The sequence below is a fragment of the Talpa occidentalis genome, unplaced genomic scaffold (assembly GCF_014898055.3).
Source record: "Talpa occidentalis isolate TD23 unplaced genomic scaffold, MPIMG_talOcc4v2.1, whole genome shotgun sequence".
Taxonomy (NCBI): domain Eukaryota; kingdom Metazoa; phylum Chordata; class Mammalia; order Eulipotyphla; family Talpidae; genus Talpa; species Talpa occidentalis.
This window is the reverse complement of record NW_026555331.1, coordinates 102,414,183-102,434,949: the sequence shown is the minus strand read 5'-3', so window position 1 is coordinate 102,434,949 and position 20,767 is coordinate 102,414,183. Positions and strand designations below refer to the sequence as shown.

Genomic DNA, 20,767 nt, shown 5'->3' with positions numbered 1-20,767 from the left:
AGAAAGATAGTCACAGTATACTATTAGCAGAAAAAGTAGGTAACAGACAGTATTAACCTTATTATCTCAATTTTTCTGGAAGGACCTACACCAAACTATTAATGGTGATTCTCTCTACGTGGCAGCATTGTGAATCATACTTATTTTGTTCTTTTTTGCTCATATATAGTTTCTATAATAAGCAAGTATTACTTGTATAATAATTGAAGGTCAACTTTTAAAAGAATTACTGAATTATAAAGTGAATTCTAGAAATTTTGGAATATACAAAGAGTATTTTTCAAGATCACATATATTAACATGCACTTATTGGGGTAACCAGATAAAAAGTGCTATAAAAGAGGACTTGCAGTAAGCCATCTCTAAGGTGGAGCTCCTATGTTCCAGGGGTTTGGTACGTATATACGTATACAGTTATCTTAAAAAGCACCTGAATAGGGCCTCCCCAGTGGTGCAGTGGTTGAGCACTGGGCTGCAGGGCTGCCCACAGCCTCTGCAGCGCCAGTTCGATCCCTGGCCAGCTGGCGAGGGTCCCACATGGCACGCAGACCTCTCCTGCCATGCCCGCTCCTCCCCTCAGCAGTGTATTTCATTAGTCTACCTGTTCTGCTCCCTGCTCTGGCTCTGGTGAATTCTCTCACCCTCCCATGTTTCTGACTGTGCCCAGTGCTTGTATAAACAAATGAATAAATCTTTAAAAAAAAAAAAAGCACCTGAATAATTCTTCATATCAAGCAACATTTTTGGTATGTAAATCTCCATGGAGAGCTATTTTAGTTGGCATTGGTAAAACTTATGTTTTGTGATGCTATTAAAAGAGCAACAAATAAAGAGTTGTTTGTTTGAGGGGGAACCTTGATTTTAAATACTTGGAAATAAATTTTCTCTAAAGAATATCTTGAAAAAACCATGTAAGCAAGACTTTTAATTCCTTTAAAGGGAAGTATGTTTGGGTAACTTTGGAAGTATGTTTGGGTAACTTTGGAACAACTGGCATGCTTTCAAAAGCCTTTCAATCTAAAGCACTAAGTCTAATGCAAAATGTTAGTTTAGGTATGGTACAAATTTCTTTCCCCTCTTGCCTTACTGCCAAATGGGAAAAAGAATGAAATCTGTGACTGACAGCAAGTATATTTTTCATTCTTCCTAAACCTAAAGTTGAGAAGTCCCTGAATAGAACTGCATAATGATTAAAGATAGATAAATACAGCAGGGTTGTTTTGTTTGTTTGTTTATTTTTCCATTCTACTCAGAAGACTTTCTGCATAGCTAAAAGAGTTAGTAAGAATAAACCTAGAGGGAGACAATATGTACAGACTACATATCCAATAAAAAACTTGTATCTAAGATGTAAAAGAACACTTGAAAGTCAATAATAAAAGACAAATTATCCAGTTTGTAAATGGGTGAATGATCTGAACAGATATTTCTCTGAAGAAGAAATACAAATGACCAGTAAGCACACAAGATGATGCTCACTATCACTGGCCACAAGGGAAAGACAAATCAAAACCACAGTGATGTGGACTTCTAGTGAGTCCGAACCTGAATCGCGACGGTGAAGAAAATCAGACATGGGGGACTGTCATGTCCAGCATGCAGCAAATCTTTATTGTCTTAGTGCTCATTATATACTATTTTAATTGTAGCAGGTGTAACATCAAAGCATACCACATAATGATAACATGTATGAATGATTAGTCTATTTTCTTACTATTATCTATTTACTTCAGACAGTAGGGTATCAGGCGGTTAGTTCTCACTCACATAATCTTATCGCCTCCTAGCCAGAGCCTGGGAAGTTCGCTCATTATTTTGTTGTTGTCAAACTGTGGAGATGTACACAGTTCACTTCCAGGCTCTCAACACCAAGTCCTGTCACCCAGAGGTTTTCCTCCGAGAAGATGTGTTTTCACATGCCTTAGGGACTCAGGTTAAGGCCCTTCTGCTTACTGCGTAGGATCTCTCCATGTAGAAGCCCGACTCTACACAGGTCACTTTCCAGGCTCTCAACACCAAGTCCTGTCACTCAGAGGTTTTCCTCCGAGACACATGTGTTTTCACATGCCTTAGAGACTCGGGTCAAGGCCCTTTTGCTCACTACGCAGGGTGGCCGCCTCCAACACAGTGAGATGTTACTTCACACCCTCTGGGATGGATATAATAAAATATGTGAGAAACAACATGTTAGCAAGGATGTAGAGAAATTAAAAGTAGTCAGAGGCACTTACTGCTCATTGGAATATAAAATGGTGCAGCCACTTTGGAAAACAGTTTGGCAGTCCCTCAAAAATTGAAATGTATTATTATCATATGAGCCAGCATTTCCACTCCTAAATATATACCCAAAGGAAATAAAAATACACATCCCCATAAAAATTTGTATACTGGTATTAGCAGCATTGTTTATAATAGCCAGAAAGTGTAAGAAACCCAAAAAGTCCATCAAGTGATGAATGGATAAATATATATAGTAATAAATACATGTAGTAATATATAGTCACATAATAGATTATTATTTGGACTGAAAAGGGAATAAAGTGCTGATACATGCTACAACATGGATGAATCTTGGAAACCATATGCTATGTGAAAGAGCCAGTTACCAAACAACACACAAGTAGTGCACGATTCCACTAACATAAAATATTCATGGCGGTAAGCTAATCTTTGGAGACAGAAAGTAAACTCGCGGTTTCTAGACAAGATGACTGGAGAAAAATTAGGCATGACTACTAAAGGTACAGGTTTCTTTCTAAAGGTACAGTGAAAATGTTCTAAAATTGATGGTGGGAATGGTTGTATGACTCTATGGTATACAAAAAAGTTACTGATGTAGAATTTAAGTGGGTTAATTAAGTATTGCTTATGAATGATATTTCAATATAGTTGGGAGAGAGACTCACAACAGAGCTATTCAAGACTGACTTCCAGACCTGGCTGGTCTCAGAACTGGACCAGTGAAGATGCTAAACTACTCCTGAATAAGGGTGTCTTTCTCTTCCTCTGCTATCATAGATCACCCAATTGATGAAAAGTAACTTCAAAACTTCTTCCACAACTGAGATTTCTGGACCTACTAAACATAGAGCTTCCATATGATCCAGCAATTCCACTCCTAGGTATTTACCCAAAGGACACAGAAACATCAATTCCAAAGAGCACCTGCACCCCTATGTTATAGCAGCACTGTTTACAATAGCTAAGCTTTGGAAACAACCCAAATGCCCAAAAGTAGATGACTGGATCAAGAAGATGTGGTACATATATACCATGGAATATTACTCAGCATTCAAAAAAGATAAACACATGCAATTTGCAGCAACATGGATGGCACTGGAAGGGATCATGCTCAGCGAAATAAGCCAAAAAGAAAAAGAAAAACCGGATGGTCTCACTCATAGCAGGAATCTAGAAAACTTAAATAAGGGACCAGGAAAATGAATATAAGAAAGTGAAAATCAAAATCAACAAAAAACTATGAACCAGAGACACTTTTTGGGGGTGGGGCGGAGGGGAAGGATGGGGTCAGAATGGGGCGTTTGCAATTGTATGGGGAATATAAAAATAAAATTTAATATTAAAAAAAAAAAAAAACTTCTTCCACAACTTAACTCCTAGTGCCTTTACTAACGTTGATTCTCTAATTAAAATATATGTAATCATTATAATAGATATCTATTGAATACATGCTAATAGATACTGTGTAGAAATTATCTAACTCCTTTTATCAACCTTTTTCCCCACTCCCCATATTCAAAAGTTTCACCCAACTTCCAACTATGGAGTCCCTAGGCCCCATTCACTAACAGGCTGGCATCCTCTCTATCCCATTGCCACCTGGGGAATTTAAAATAACTCCATCCGTGTCCCCCAGGGGAAAGGAGACCCCTTTTTCAGAAAGGAAGGTGTCATTTGGGTTTAAAATTAAGTATGGCCCTTTCAGACACTGATATAAACCATCATCTATATTAATAAAGAAGTCATGTTTAGGATTTAGGAATCTCAACAGAGACTAAGGTTAAAGCTCCAAGTAAGATTAAATTCAACAAACACTGGGTCTGCCATATATGGCAGATTTCCTCTGCTAAATATCTATAAAGAAATTTGGATCCCCCTAATGACAAGCTATTTTACTACAGAACTTATCTTCACCTGTCTAAAATAGAAACCCTGTATTTATATGAACATGCATTATCAAGATTTGTGTCTATTGCTGTTAAGTAATGATAGCTTAGAAATTGCTGTTTGGTACCCATTTAAGGTGTTACTAAACTTACTGATCTATTAAATCATCATATCATCATCATCATCATCATTTTCTCACTCAGGGCTAATTCCATTTTCTTTTCAATCTTGTAAAAACCACAACACTTATAGATTTTGAGGTGGCTGTTTTAAAGCTGTCAATTCCATGATGAAGCATTTTGCTACAAGCTTGACTCAAAAGTGCTTCTGACATTTCTAAATTCAAAATAAAATATGGAACTTTCTCTTTTCTCCTATTTCAATGATCCTCAGACCTTCTTCACTACAGAATCTTATGTCCATGGCCACACCCTAGACTCTTTCTTATAGTTGCTAGATGTGGGCAGGAGCTGTCCATGCTATAAAGAAGATATTTGCTAAAAAATCTCTAGTCTTAGCCACCCTTCCCCAAAACACTCCCTAACCCTGAGAAATAAATGCAATGGGTTGGCCTGGAGTATAGGAAGCAGGCTTTCCCCACAATCTAGCAAGTCTCAGACCAAAGCTGTGTTTGAAACCCAAATTTGTATCTTTGATTTCTCCACACTCCACAAAGATTCAAGGAAGAAAAAAATTTCCAAGATCTGAGTCATAGTGCTTGCTTCTTTAAGCTGTGTGGACAAGGAAGACAGAAGAGGAAAATGTGCACTGTGGCCCTCAGGATAAACCCTGGTCAGCTAACCACTGAGGCCACTTGAGTGAAATAGAAAAGATAGTGCATCACATCTATGAACTGATGATAGCTTATCTCAAATTGACCTCACCATGAGTAAATGTGGCCTGATGGATATCCTAGAATCTAACAAAGGAGATTTTAGGATGTCTTCTACTTTGGGAAAAGGAAGAAACAGGGTGTAAGAGAGCCTCCCCTCTCCCAAAGTTCCATGGCTTGGAATATTCAAGTTATGAAGTTTTCAAATCCAATAAATCACAAACCTCTTTCCCCTCTGTTTTCACTTCAGTTAATCTTGGCCAGGATTCTTGCCCCCTTTTATTTCTCTCTACCTAATATACTCCGGAACCCCAACCTTTGTCTTCCTTACTCCCCAAACAGGGAGCTGAGTCATACCGTAGGAGATCACACTTACAGAAAGGCATCTCAAAAACACTGTACACCCAGTTCTTTTACATCTGCCAGATAACACTCTCTTCTTGGAAAACACAGATGTTTTTCCCAATCTCTAGTCTTCTTCTGTGCTTCTCCCTTCCGTTCTACCCTGCCCCCTTTTCCTTAGCAGATGTGTCTAATGCCCTCTATACAAGGCAGTATGTTTGTGAAGACAAAAGTCAAACTTCTTGTTTCCGAACCAATCCCATTTCCAATGCTCCACTCCCATAGAAAAAGACATCCCTTATTCTCAAATCATTAAACAATATCCATGTAGGGTCTGCTTGTGTCTTAGTAGCACTGCTAGAAACAGAGGTCCTTATTTTCGGGTATGTTTGAGTTGCATTTCTCTTAATATTTAGAAGATTGAGCAACTTTAAATTATTTTTTAGATCTTTATGTGTTTTTTCCATCAGTCATTTTTCTCTCATTCTTTTATTTTTTTTATTTTTTTATTTTTTGGTGGGACCCTCACCAGCGGCCGGGGAACAAACCAGCGTTTAGAGGCTGCGGGCAGCCTCGCAGCCCAGCGCTCAACTGCTGCGCCACCAGGGGAGGCCCTCTCTCATTCTTTTAAACATTTTATTTTTAAATTTTTTTCTTCCTTTCTTAGTTGATCCTCTATGTCCTTCGCTGTGTTTTAGCAGTATCCATTCTCACTATGTTCTTACTAATTTTATATTCATTGCTAAGATGACTACTGTTTTTTTTAAACATTCCTTCCTTAAGGTATTTCAGTTAATATGTTCTCTTCTAGATTTTACCACCTCTTCTCTAGGCTCTTACATCTCTCTCTGAAGTTCTTGTTTCATAAAAGCAATTGTTTCACTGTTTATTTTTAATTCATGCAATACATTTGGTGACAATATTCCTCTGCTCCAATATTCCTCTGAAACATTTTCCTTATGATGCTAAGGTCCTATATACACCTAATTTATTCATCAGGATTTTGACTAGGCTAACAACTCCTTATAGGCAAGGGCAGGGTCTTATCAATTTTTGTACTCCTAATGCCTTTCCAAGAACCTGGTGCTCAAATGTCTGAATAAACAAAGGAGGTAGCGAATGGATGAAGTGCAGTGAGATCACAATATATGGAACAATACACATTAGTCTGTGGGGAAAGGCATTTTATAGCCATAATGGTGTTGAAAGACAATAAATACATTCTCCTCCCTTGCAGTTAAGTGTTTCACATCAGATCCCTTCAGAAGTGTTAAAAGTCAAATCAATTTCTAGGAAAACATGACCACCGATGTAAAATATGTCCCGAGGAGAGTATTTCCCCTCTTAATACTTTCCATACACACAAGAGGGAAAAGTGCCCCCACTGCACATGTTCCATGTTGTCATCTAGAAGCTCATGCCCTTACATTTCTCCTGGCCCCTATTTGAGGGTTAGTAAATGAGCATGTTGGCCAGGGATCAGTCCCTGCACAAAATTGGCGGGTCTCCTACATTATTATGAGTCATGTCCCTGTCAGTACCTGGTTAGGCCCGGCTGTGAGAAAGAACAGGCGAGGAGAGGCCAAAAGGGACCACACCAAGCTGACCAGACATGATGAACAGTGCTCCATCCAGCAAGAGTCATTGCTGGAACAAAGATCAAGGGCAGGGCCATGTCCGCTCCAGAAAACAAACAGCAGGTTCTGGGAGTCTGCATGGCAAAGCCAAAGGGGGTATCACTCTACCACTTACGGAGTTCATGACATTAAAAAGTAGCTGTAAGATGGATATCATGTCCTGTGATGAAGCCCCATGTGAGGGCAGAGCAAATGACAAAGGCCTTGAGCAAAGGTCAAGGTATAGATTCAAACTCTAGGGAAGGAGCAGACAAAGAAGAGAAAGCAGCATCACAGTTTTTTTAAGAGACAGAATCAATACTATAAAGTAATGGCAATAATGGCATGGATCCTGAGCAGTGACATTCTTGGTGCATATAGATAAGGACTGGACGTGTTTTGGTTTAAGGTTTCCAGTGTCACTTCCCCGTATGTTTCTGGTAATAAAACCTCTCTCTCCTGAGGAAAGCCCATTCCTTATGGTTTGTGTGAAGCTAAGCTCATCCACTCCTGGCTCCAGGATAGGCACGTGACCCAGACCTGACTATACATTCTACCTCACCGCCACCCCTGGGCGCTGGGGTCCCTAAGGTGGTTGATAATAAGTCCTGGGCACCTGTCCACTATGTTATACACCTAACTGAAGGATAAATGGGCAGAAATAAGTACAACTGAGAGATACAAAGAGGATCAGAGACTCAGTAATATCACTTGGTCCCTGAAACTAGAGGTACCCTGGGAATTCCTTTTAAAAGAGATAGGAACAGGATGGCTGTCACCTGCAGCTGAACGACTCCTCCCTCTTATAGGCCAATATGCACCAGCTCCTGAGAACATGCAGGATTTGGTGCTTGGGGCTGGGTTTGCAGCATGGGCACAACACTGGAGCTTCTGAGACAATGGGAATTTATATTTTTTTTTTAAAAAAGAAACTATAAAACTATATTTTTGGTAATTGCTATTATCTTTTCTCAACCTTTTCACATTCAACCTTATAGACGAGGAGAGGAAGGTGTTGGTGGTAAAATAACTCATAAGATGCTAGAAGTTATCCTGCAGATACTCTGGGTCCTCCTGTTTAGGGGAAAGGAAGGATGCCTGAACCCAAATTACCTGTCATCTGAAAAGTTGGTATAGGCCTCACCCCCGCTTGGGGTCTAGTTCCCCGTGAAACTAAAGCAGAGATGAACTCTACTTCATCCTGCTCCCTGAGGGATCCCATAATAGTCCCGTATAATTAGCCTAAAGACATTCCCCGCTGTTTGTTTGTCATGAAAACAAGTGGAAAGTGCTAGCAAAAGAGTAGTTATTTAGACGTAAATAGCAAGGGAAGGTTGGAAATGTTTGCTCTCATATATAGATATGGCCTTCCTGTTCCCCAAATAATTGCTTCTGGTATACTTTTTCTAAAAGTGCGTTGAGATTTAAAGGTTAGTAAGAATCAACAATAAAATTAGGTACTAAAAACAAAGGAAGCTCTCAAGGGATGGAACCAAAAAAAAGAAAGCCAAAGTTTTGGTACTATGCTCAGTTACGAATAAATAAATAAATAAATAAATAAATAAAACTCATGAGTGTTTGTCAGTCCTTCTGTATCTATTAGACCTTCTCCACTAACACCAATTAACTGAGAGGGACTCTCATAATTTGAGGCCAAGCCTTCGCTTCTCATATGAGATCAAATCAGCTTTCAGAGAAAATTGCAGATGTCCTTGTATTTCTTCATTATAAATATCCTCTGTATTTCAGAAAATTTTGAATCATGTTTCTGAAAGGTACAAGTTAATAGCCCTGATGAAAACTGTGTCAGAGATTTCATTTAAAAACACTATTAAACAAAGAAGGTGGTGGCCAAATTGGAGAGGATATTTGATCGTCTCCCAATTTTCCACTGCTGCAAAGACAGAAACCAATAGTAAATCATCCTTTATAGTCAGTTCTCCTCTTTTTTAAGAACAAGAAATCATTTCAGAAAGCATTACTTTTAAAAATTTTTTTCTTGCAAAGACTTCATAACATCAGCATGCAGCCTGCAAAACAGAGAGAACAGAAAGCATGTCCGGAAACGATCATCTCCGTCACTGTAATGAATTATAAACATTAAAGGAGACGTCGACTAAATTAGTGTGATGGTGTTTCATAAAAAGTTATGTGAAGCTTAAGTGGAGGTAATGTTCTCCTCATTATACTTAGGGAGGAAGAGATGGTGGTACCCAAAACCTTATTACAAAACAGTAGCCTTACTCTATTTCTTCTTGACCCACCCACCAAATTTAACAGACAATTTGAATAAAACTGTCACCTCACAAACTCACATAAACTGAGTTTTATCGTTAACTGGGGCATATTGAAAAACATGAGACTAATGGAGCACAATTGCTCACTCCATTTGCTACCCCATTTTAAAAACTTTTTTAGAAGAGCCAAGTTGCACTTTCCTCATCCCTTAACCAGTAGACAGTGGAAAGTTCTTTTTATTCCTTTTAAACTTGCCAGTGGGATTCTTCATCTCAAAGGCCCAGTCACACTTCAAAGAGAAGATTTTTATTTTTAAGAGATTCTGATTTTAATTGACTACTTGAGAAGTTATTTTAGAAATTGTACAAACTTGCTAGAGTTAACTTGATCTATGGGTTAAAACAAGAGGGGATGGTATTCTACCAGAAAGAAAACAGCATGGATATTGGAATGCAGTTATCTGGGATAATAATAGTTAACAAGTTGGGGGTCAGAAGCAGTTCCACTTTAATATCTCAGCTCAGACTTCCCTCTGCTATCACTATGTTAGTCACATTATGTTCGGAAGCAATCAGATCAGGACTAGTTGCAGTCCTTCGGTTGTTTTCAATCATTTTCCAAATATTCTCCAATCATTCTCCAAAGTATTCTTTTAACAAAAAGGATCAGAGTTTATGGATTATTATTATCTGAAAAGCTGACATATAATTCCCATGCTCTCTATTACCTTGCATTGAAAATATAAAAGTAGCAAAGATTGAAAAGGAGTTGGAAAAATTAAGACCAGCACTTTCCAACCTTTTGAAGTGCCTAGAACAATAATGCACATTTAATGTGTATGCAATAACCCCGTAGTAAAGAGAAAGACATACAGAAAAGAGAACTCTGTGAGTTTGAGTGATCCTACATTTTAAATAGTAAGTTGAGCATTTTGTCAGTTTGAGCAGAGTCAACTTTTTCTCCTTTCACTTCACCCACATATTATGTGGACTCTACAGCTATTGAGGGATCCGATGGGCTGCGGGGAGTGAATGAAAAGGTTGACACTGAAACCTCTCTGCACTTGAGTGGATCACTTTCACCTGTAGCCTTTGCAAGTATTGCTCTTTCTCATTAGTAGAGTCTGCCCTCATGTGGCGAAAATGAGAAGCTCTTTTTACTTCCCACAATGCCTTCCTATGACCTACATGAGCGGAAGGGTACTTCTTAAAGCTGCTTTTTATTGCTTCTCTCCCATCTGTACTCCTTCCCCCTTTTATTCTTTTTCTCATTAATTTTGTATTCTTTTTTTCTTTCCCTCTACTTCTTTCCTTCCCCTTGCCTTCCACAGTATTAGTTAGTAGCACAGCACTGAAAGGTTAAAACTGATATACTGTGCCTCAGCCTGGGGAGAGGATCTGTACTCTGCTTTTATGAACTGAAACATCTAATACAGTTTCAATAAAGACTCACCTTGAGGGGTAATACTATGACATCAAACGAGCCTAAGAGATACTGAATGAGAAACAGGGAGATGTAGGTATTTCTGGCCTCTACCCTGTCCCTGGAATATGATATGGATACAACATGCATGAAAACCAAAAATCTGTACATATGCACAGCTTTATAAAAAATCAGGAGGTGGTAAGATAAGATAGGTTCCTCTTCCCTCATGAAAGAAAGGCAGAAAGAGGCCTCCCATCATGCCCATAGGGAACCTTCCGAAAGACACTTAATCTAAATAATCAAAAACAATGTGTCATGTAAATGTAGTCTCAGGATAAAGCTCCTTTTTCCCTCTCAAGGCCCTATTCCAACCAGCCTCTGCCCCTAGGACCATCTTGAGCAACCTCGAGACCTGGATATCCTTTTCATCACCTTCTCATCTTATCACTCCATACATGGAAGTCCTCAAAGGTATATCCGCAAACACACCTTCAGAGGTATATTGCCTTCAAAGCCTAAATATCTTGTGCATCTCTCTCTCTCTCTCTCTCTCTCTCTCTCTTTCACACACACACACACATACGCACACACACAAATACACACACATAGTAGGCTTAACCTGCTCAAATTTTATACTAGCTGTTTCCCTCCAGGGAGTCCTCCAGTTTCCATCTTTTCCTTGTTGTTATTTGAATTTGCTGATCCTCAACCTGAAATGATCTGGCTCAAGGTCCACAGCCTTTTGTGGAATTTATGTCAGTCTGGAAGTCCCTTGTTATTTCACGAACCTGAAACTGCATTAGTGCATAGGGCAAGACATGTCTGTCACCCAGGAAGATATAAGTTGAGGATACTTTCACACCCATATGAAAGCCTCATATTGAGAAAAAATACATATATTTTAATAGAACTATAATTTACAGCACTATTAATCTTTCAAGGCAGGAGGTGGGTGGGAGTGGGGAGGGTAATGTGTTCATAAACTAACAAGGTAGAATTCAAGTGGTGTATGCTATTGCCGGAATCCTGGGATGGAATTATGGCCTCATAACTCAGTTTGCGGGCTCCTTCCATTCTCTGATGGATGTATTGGAGACCTGGGTCCTGCTCACTTCCCTATTTACTCTCCGGCTTCCACTGCCTTCCAGTTCCACCAAAAAGCCCCGGACCTGTCTTATGATCTGCCTCAGAGGTAGCAAGAGTGACAGGTTATTTGAACTGTATCTTTGTTGAGGAAATGCAGGAGGTCCCAAAACTCTCAACCTAAGGACACAGCAAGAATTGAGATGGGGATTTTTTTTTCCAAAGCACAGATATAAATGTCATAAACCACCCTCCATTTAGCTCCAGAGCTGGTGGGCATGGCTCACCCCCCGGGGCAATATCACACTAGATACCCACAGGTAACAGAAGAACTAAGTGCCAATCCAGTATTTACATTGTTTATCTTTGGGATGAAACTCTAGGACAGAATGACTCTAAGTGTAATCCATGAGTCCCCAGCATCAGAGGCACCTGACACGACCATCTGAAAATGTAGGTTCTTGGCAGCATCTCAAATCTATATAGTCAGAACCCTGGGGGTGGAGTCCAGGTATGTGGCTCTAGAATAAGCAACTGAAGTCATTCCTATCCACAGTAACATTTGAGAACCTTCTCTTCCAAGTTTTCACTGTTATCCTTTGTTGTGCTAAATGCAGTATTTCAGAAATTTCTACCATAGACGAAAACATGGAATACCTAAATGTGTCAAAATCCCTGCTTAATGGACCCACCTCTGCCCCTCTACCTCCTGCCCCACATGGCAGTCTTCCAACCGTCAGTTCTCAAGTTGCATTAGCTCACACATCCTGCCGCTGGGTCTCCCTGGAAGTTCCAACCTGGACTTATCTTGCCCACAAGAGCGCTTTGTGAACATCGAGACCTTTCCTTCCACACTCTTGTCCAACAAATGTATCTCATCTGGGCCTGATTTCCCCTGCATTTTGTTACTCATTAGAGGACAGCTAACAATTTAATCTGGTAACTCACCCAAAGTAAAGGGTTAATGGGAAAGTATTACACTTTGGCACTGTTAAATGACATTTGGGACAGATGAAATCAGTCTGGGCCTTCTCAATCGTGTTATTATGCCTAGACTGCCATTTGTTAGCAGTTTCAACTTCTCTACAAGCTTATCTCTGAAATGAGTTAATAATCCTCCTTTATCCCCAAAGAGAAAGACTTAAAAGCACTTTAAAAACTGAAAAGTGTTACAGACAAGATCATTTTTATTATTGGATATTTGGATGAGAAAAAAATTAAATATTGAGATTAAATTTAAATTAATTTGTGATGACTTATCTCAAGACGAGCCGTGATTCAAAGACATAATGGCAGTTGTTGTCTTGTTTTCCACTCTCTTGGCAGCAAGCAATAAAATCTCATCATGGTCCTTTCAAACAAGTCTCTGTCAAACATGTCCTTTAGTTAGTAAAGGGGGTGGGGGCTCCCAGATTTGACACTGCCTGCACTTCATTTTCTTTGTCCTCCACATTCATGAAACTCTGGCTTACACCTGCCACGCCAGGTGATACAGCCTACCAAGAATCAAATAGGGAGTCCTACCCCCTTGTTTTACAAAAATTAGGCTGTTCTAGAGACATGACAAAAACTCTTCAAAGAAATGGGAAAGAACCTGAATCTTGTGACTCTTAGCCCAGTATACCACACTGCCTTGAAATCACTGCTTCCAAATGGACCTTAAGATGTCTTTGAGACATCCTGTTTATCCTTAAGGATGTGCCTAGTCCCATTCTCCTCATCTCCCTGCCTGTAGCCAAATTACCCTTGGAAAGTTCTTTCCAGAAGGCTGTTTATTTTTAATTGAAATAACATTGGTTTGTAACAGTATACAGGCTTCAGATCTACATCATTCTAAATCAACATCTGAACATAATGGTGAATATTATGTTCACCATTAAAAATCTGGTCTATGGGGCCTCCCCTGGTGGTGCAGCAGTTGAGCGCTGGGTTGGCTGCCCACAGCCTCTGCAGCGCCAGTTCGATCTCCGGCCACCAGCAAGGGTCCCACCAAAAAAAAAAAAATTCTGGTCTATGGGCTGGGATTTTTGTGTTTCAAATATCATGTAGGTGTAATATGACATATCTTGATGCCATATGAGCAAAACCCGGAACCTATGCTTTCCTGCCCCATATCCCTGAAGACTAGAGCTTTCTCTGGCCCAATACTGATATTTGGCTGCTGACTCACCACCAAAGCCCTTCATGTAGAAGAGTAAATATCACAGAGAGAGGGAGAGGTGGTGAGACTTCTTTGAACTAATCTAGGTTCTCATAAGACTATGGAAAGGATGGCAAGAGATCTAAAAAGCCATGACTGACTCCTCCAGACATATGAACAAGAATCCCAACAAGGCATACTTTCCTAAAACCTGTATTTCAAAAAACTGTGTGACTTGTTGGCACACTGGATTTCTTAGCCTCAGAACTCACTTGGATTTTGAGAAGTGCTAATTGAAATACAATGCACATATTCTTTTGCCTATGCCAGTGAGAGAAATCTAAAGGTTGGACAATGCTGTCAAATAAATATGATACACAATAACAACTGTGGCCATGTGTAACTAGGCTCCTGAATTTGAAAACCAAATCTGAGAACATTTGGTGCCTTGATTGATTTGCTTTGCCTATCTGCCATCTGTTGTTGTCTCCAGGAGCCTGGGGTGGGCAGCCCTCCTGGTTCTGCTGACTTAGGCCAGCTGGAAACGCTCCTTCTATAGGGTCTGGTAGGCGGGGTCTGCAAAAGAACAAAGGTCCCTGGCCCCAGCTCTCCCTGTGCAGCTGGGAAATCAGGCTTCCTATAATGGACTCCTCCCATATGCGTCAAAACTACTTTTTCATCATCTACCTTGTTTAAAAGTTATATAAACTCACAGGTTCACCTGTTTTATGTCTTCCCATGCTGATGACTGTGGAGAAAAGTAAGGTCACCCAGTGACAATCAAGCAATTGTTTCTTTTGAGCTGAGCTGTAGAGTGTCACATTTGAATTTGGCTCTTTTTTTTTTTTTTTAGCTGAACTAGTTGATTCTTTCACAACAAAGCTTCCATCAAATGCTTTATACAAATTTGACATGCAATGTCCTATGTAAGCTCAGTTTTGCTTTCTGAACTAGGTTAATTTAAAAATCTACCTTATTTTTACCCTTGTCCTGCTCCTCTAAACTCACACTTTTTTGTGTTTGTTCATTTGTTTGTTTTTGCTTTTGTTTTCTGTCCCTAAATGCACTGTCACTGTAGTTCCACCCTATTGTTATGGGGGCCTTTGCTGACCCCTGTGCCTAGCATCCCACCCTCTCACCCACCAAGTTGAGCTGTAGCAAGGGCTGGATGAATGCACTGCCTCTCAGCTACTAGTCAACCTTTGCATGCACTTTTCCTTCTGAGCGCTCTGCTTATGGCTTAACCAATGTTTTCAATTCAATTCAAACCAAAGCTCTACAAAAATAGCAAGGACTTTATTGATGACACCAATTGTTCATTCTGGGAATTCCTGGCTCAACAGATACAGACACATCACCTTTAAGCTGAGGGCCATGGAGATTGCTGCCATTGTCATGATATCATCCCTTCCTCTGCCCAACAAGAGGAAAGAGTGAGCAAAAATCAAACTTCTTTTGGATGACTTGTTTAGTCCTATTTTTTGTAGCTAATTCTCGAAGATTCGATTCAACTAGTGCCCATTAATTGATAGCACAGCAGGAAACTCATTCTCTACCCACACCACCCATATATGACCCTTCCCCTCACTGTTTGGACAAAAATATTCCAGATCCCAGGAATCTGTCTCATCTCTCTGAACCTGGTTCATATAACCTTTGTCCTACTTCCAGACAGTCATGTCTCTGCCAGCATCCCAGCCTTGTCACCAAAACTGTCAAAGTTACAATTTGATTTCATCCTAGTTTTACAAGCTATTAAGGTATCCCGTTACTGTTTCATGGATGCTTGCTTGGGTTAGAAACCACAGACTTGATTACTCACAGCACAGCAGGCATCACAAGCATCCACGTGTTTGCATTGGCTTCCCCTTGCACTCAAGACTCCTGAGGGCAACATGGAAGACCCAAGAGACACCTGCATATGCACTATGAGGCATCAGAGGAGAGAAATACTTTTCTCCAAAAATTTACCAATTTTATGGAAAGCCTGCTTTTTTGTCCCAGGTTGGAGACATTACCTCATCCATCAAAGTTGCTCACGGAAGATATAATCCTGGAAAGTACCCTGGTAGAGAGGTCAGAGTCTTTCATTCTCGGCATGCCCAGCAAGATGTACAGAAGCTTGAGAGCCCTATGAAGGAGTTTCTCCCAACAACAACCAGCCTTCCAAGAAAAAAGAAGTATTTTTCAAACATCTGCATGGTATCATTTGCCAACATCCTTGTTTAAGTACTCCCACCGTGGCTGACTTCAAGCTACCACTGTGGTATGAGTCACGTTAGAGTTAGGAAGAAACATCGCACACACTAGCTGAGCCATCAATTAATAAGTCTCACTTGAATCAAGTATTACTGTGATTGTTGTCCTAGTCTTTAAAATGTAAATAAGAATCTTTTCTTCGATAGATTTATGTTCTCACATACTATTATTTTCCATTTTCAAAATGTATTCCTGCATAAATTTTCAAATGTATATTATCAGATTTTTGCAGTATGTTTACATTTTAAGGACAATATATTCCCTCTTCTGAGAATTCTAAAATTTTCTGGAGAAGCCTGAAGGGGAAATCTCAGGATATGCTCATGGATATAAGAGACTGGAATGTGATCTTCTCAACCTCTGGGTGGTAGTCAATCCCCCATATTTCTTCGTGTATATTTAGTAAAACATTAAAACATGTTTATAATAACATAGAAATGATGTTAATAAATTTCCCAGTCTATGGTCATTTCCTCCAAAATTACCTAGTTTTAATTTTTTCAGAGCATTTTTTTAATTCTTAAATGTCCTGGGTTTGGTTTGGGGGTTCTATTTGTTTATTTTTCTTCACTGATTTTCTCACTCTTCAGAATGCAAAAACAAGAATTTTATCATTCTTGTTTATCACTTTATTCCCATCACCTAGAACAGTGCCTAACACGTAAAAGGTGCAATAAATACAGGGTAACTAAATTTATGCATGTGCATTCAGTCACTTTGTGGATGGTGCACATGGCAGACAGCAATCAAGATGGCAAAATGAGGCTCCAAATTTTTACTCATAATTAAATTTTGAGTTTCATGCCATCTAATATCCCAGTACTGTTACTCATACACCATGTAAAAATCAAAGTATTAAAACTTTCCATGCCTCAGCTTCCCCATCTAAGTATTCGAGGCTCTTTAAAGAACGGCTTCAGTTTTCATTTGTTTCTGAGGCCATGTGGTGCCTGGATATGTATCAATGTCAGCATTTCTCTCATTCTGATGACAGACCTCCTTGCCTCTGAAGGGTGGTGGAAAAGCAGAGATAAATGACTATATTCTTATAATCTGTCATCAATTAGAGTGATTCAGAATTTTTTTTTTTATTGAGGTAATGCTGGTTTACATTATTGTGCTGTTATTATAGCCCTCCTACCACCAAAGCACACACAGTCTACTACCATAGTCCATTGCGTGCCTCTCTCCTCTTGCCCCTATAAATGTCTCCATTCTACAGTCTGCTTTCAGGGGCAAGGCTTTGAGTTTTGTTTTATCTAATGACTTAGAAATTCTGAAGATTCTTTGAGGACAACTTCTCAGTTGCTCTTGAACCAGGATCCCAACCATTATTCTGACAAGTTTCCCAAACTCGCCATTCATCCATTTTCTTACCTATAACATGGGGCTCATACTATCACAGGGTTGTGGTGATACTTAAAGTTGATAACTGAAATCAGTGGCTATCAAAGGGAGGTCCCTGGGCCAGCAGCCTCCATGTCATCCGCCAGCTTGTTAGAAAAGCACATTTTTGGAGCCCATCCCAGACTTACTAAGAAGAAACCCTGTGGTTGCAACCCCCCACATACACACCCCATGTGTGTGTTTTAACAAGTCTTCTGGGTGATTCTAATGTACACTAAAGGACCACTGATAGAGATGAAATCACTGGACACTTGTTCAGCTCTCAAAGTCTGCTTTTCACTTATCCATTCAGATTTATTAGCCACTCAACCAGTCCCAGCTAAGCTGCAAAATTGTTTATCCTTACCCCATTTGGCAGACATGAACAACAGTGGGGAGACTTGGGAGCAAGCGCTGCTCTAAAACCCAACAGTAACTGCTTGTTCTGGCTGCTTTTCCTCTTCTCTACAACTATCAAAATTAGGCAAAATTTTACCTCCTTGTTTATATTTTTCCTTTCTCATCATTTTATTTGTCAAGGGGGTGTTTCAATAAAACATCTTATGCATATTTGAGTAGCTAGATGGTTACCTGCAATGGAAGATTCTAAGGAGCCAGTAATTCTTTGGGTGACAGAGAAGAGCATGTGCTTTAGAACTGCTCAGCCCTCAGCTCACACCATCCAGTGACACTGGGCAAGTTTGTCCCGGTGGAGCCCAAGTTCTTCAAATGGAAAATGGGGTTAACAATAAGAAAAGCCTCCATTTTTTGAGTGTCTCCTATGAACCAGGCACTACGCTAGACATTTTACCTTTGCTATATCTAATTTTTTTTAAAGATTTTTATTTATTTATACAAGAACTAGGGTACAGGCCAGATGTGTGGGAGGGTGAGAGGATTCACCAGAGACAGAGAGGGGAGCAGAACAGGCAGACCGATTGAAATACACTGCTGAGGGGAACAGCGGGCGAGAGAGGAGAGGTCTGCCACGCCATGTGAGCATCTTGCTAGCCGGCCGGGTTCGAACCTGCGCTGCAGAGGCCAAGGACAGCTTCACAGCACTGCGCTCAACCGCCTGCGCCACCAGGGGAGGCCCACATTTGCTATATCTAATTTGAATGAAACCAAAACCATAAATTACCATATACATTTTGTATTAAATATAATTTATTTAAATATTTCTGATATTGAAGGAAAAAGATAAATACTAGATGGTTTCACTCTTAGGTAAAATATAGTGAAACCAAACAAAGGATCAGAGAAAGACAAACTTTAAAACTGAACCTAGAAAGCTGACCATAGATCTGAGGTATCCAGGAGGAGATGAGGGAGGAAGGGAAGGGACAAAGGTGAGTGGATGCGCAGTACCAGGAGAGGAGAGCACAATGGACCGTGGTGAAGGGCTATGGGAGTTTTGATAGTGGGAAAGCTATAGTGACCACACCTAATCATCCTGTATTATGAAAAAAACAAACAAGAATGTAAAATAATGATACTTCATTAATAATAAAAATAATAAATACTTCCAATATTTTCTACATGATTTCGCAACATTCAAGGCCTAGCATCCATTTTCAATGTAATCAAATGATAGTAAAGACACTTGGTAGGAATATGGGACTTAATTAATAACTAGTTTTTCAGCAAACTCAGTTAGAATGCCTCAATTCCATTAAGTAAGGGATATCAGAAAAATGAGGCTAATTATGTTGCAGGTTCAAAGAAAATAGAAAATAACCTCTTAATAATGGTGTATCTGCTTTGCAGTAGAATGTTCTTAGTTCATACCTAATTGAAAAGGCAAGTCACTGTTGAATTTTGAAAATCCTAAAAGAGTTTTTTTTAAGTAATTTAATGTAGCATTTTATGGTTGCTTTTGTAGTTTAGAATTTGCGATGGATATCAAGGGATGTATATGCCTTCTGATCCCTTAGATTTAATCAGACTTCTCGCTTGCTTGCATAATGGTTTATGGTACCTTTGATGATTTGCAACCAACCTAGCACTTTTAATAATTTACTGTAAAAGCATTTAATTTTTAATGGACGAGAATGGGTTAGAGGTAACTTTTGCATTGGTAAGTGCTCTCTTGAAGACTGGGAAAAACGAACAGTATATTTAAATTCCAAACGTTATTGAAAAAATGCATCCTTTATTACCAAAATCAAATGCATAATTGAAGAACATACCTAACCCAAAATTATTGTTCATGCTTTATTTAACCAAAAGAGAGCACTGCTTTCACAATGCTATCATGTGGACATTTTATTCAAATTCTCATTTTTTGCCTTATCTTCCATTCAGTTTTCAATATTCTGTCCCACTACAAAAGTATACCTGCCACGGGCTTAGAATAGACGTCATTTTATACATCTTGCTAATCAAGAAAAGAATGGTTTGTAATGTCTGGTACATAAAAGAAATATCATTTTATATTCCTTTTCCTTAAAAGTTTTTCTAAAATCTCCAATATAATGTGTGTGCATACCTAGGAATGATTTCACAAGTAGTCTTTAAAATAGCATTTTCCATTTGGAAAGAAAAATGGGAAGATGCCAGGATAAATATTTCTTAAGACTTGATGGAGGACAAAACATATCTGGACTTCAGAGGCACATAAAACAAAAATGTTGCAATTGCGGAGTAATCCCTTTTTCAGATATGCCATATGTAAAAATAAGAATGACTTCACAGGACTGCTTTCTGGGGAATCAACTAACAGCCTACAGCCCTGGAAACTTATTCTACTCTTCTAACATTCCACAGCTGACTGTCCCCAAGCTTACCCTGAAATGGGCCACAGGTCAAGAGGCCAAGTCTGAGCTCTGTTTCTAAAGCACCTTCGGAATTCAGACAACCAAGTGGTTGCATGAGAATGTGCAACTCATTCTCTTTGTTTTGGCCTTCAGAGTCTAAACCCTGCTACAGAGACTTGGTTCCCAGGAACCCCTGGTACTTAGCCAAGGAGTTTGTGTGAAAATCACCCCATCTAAAAATGGAAGTTTGAGGATCCAATCACCATTTCCAGGCTTGGTTTCCTGGGATGAAGCTTCAGGTGCCAGACTTTTCTGGTTAAGAAGGACTCTATCTACTGCCCACCATCTTCTGGCTTCCTGGCAGGAGTTATATATAAAACAGTTCCTTTCTCTATTAGCTAGATTTCATCTGCACCCCAGCTAATGAACAGAAACTTATTCTAATCAATTGTCCCCCAGATATGAGGAAGCAGGGGCTGCCCCCGAGCAGGGGCAGCTGAGTTGGGTGACTTTCACCAATGACATACACATACCTCATTCTTTTCTTTGGTTCTCTCAAATT

General features: G+C 39.5%; 1 long non-coding RNA gene across 1 annotated transcript in view; it reads right to left on the bottom strand.

The window, feature by feature from the left end:
• Nucleotides 1–20,767, bottom strand: part of LOC129145326 (uncharacterized) — a 185,894-nt gene that overhangs the window by 98,279 nt on the left and 66,848 nt on the right. The window lies entirely within an intron of this gene.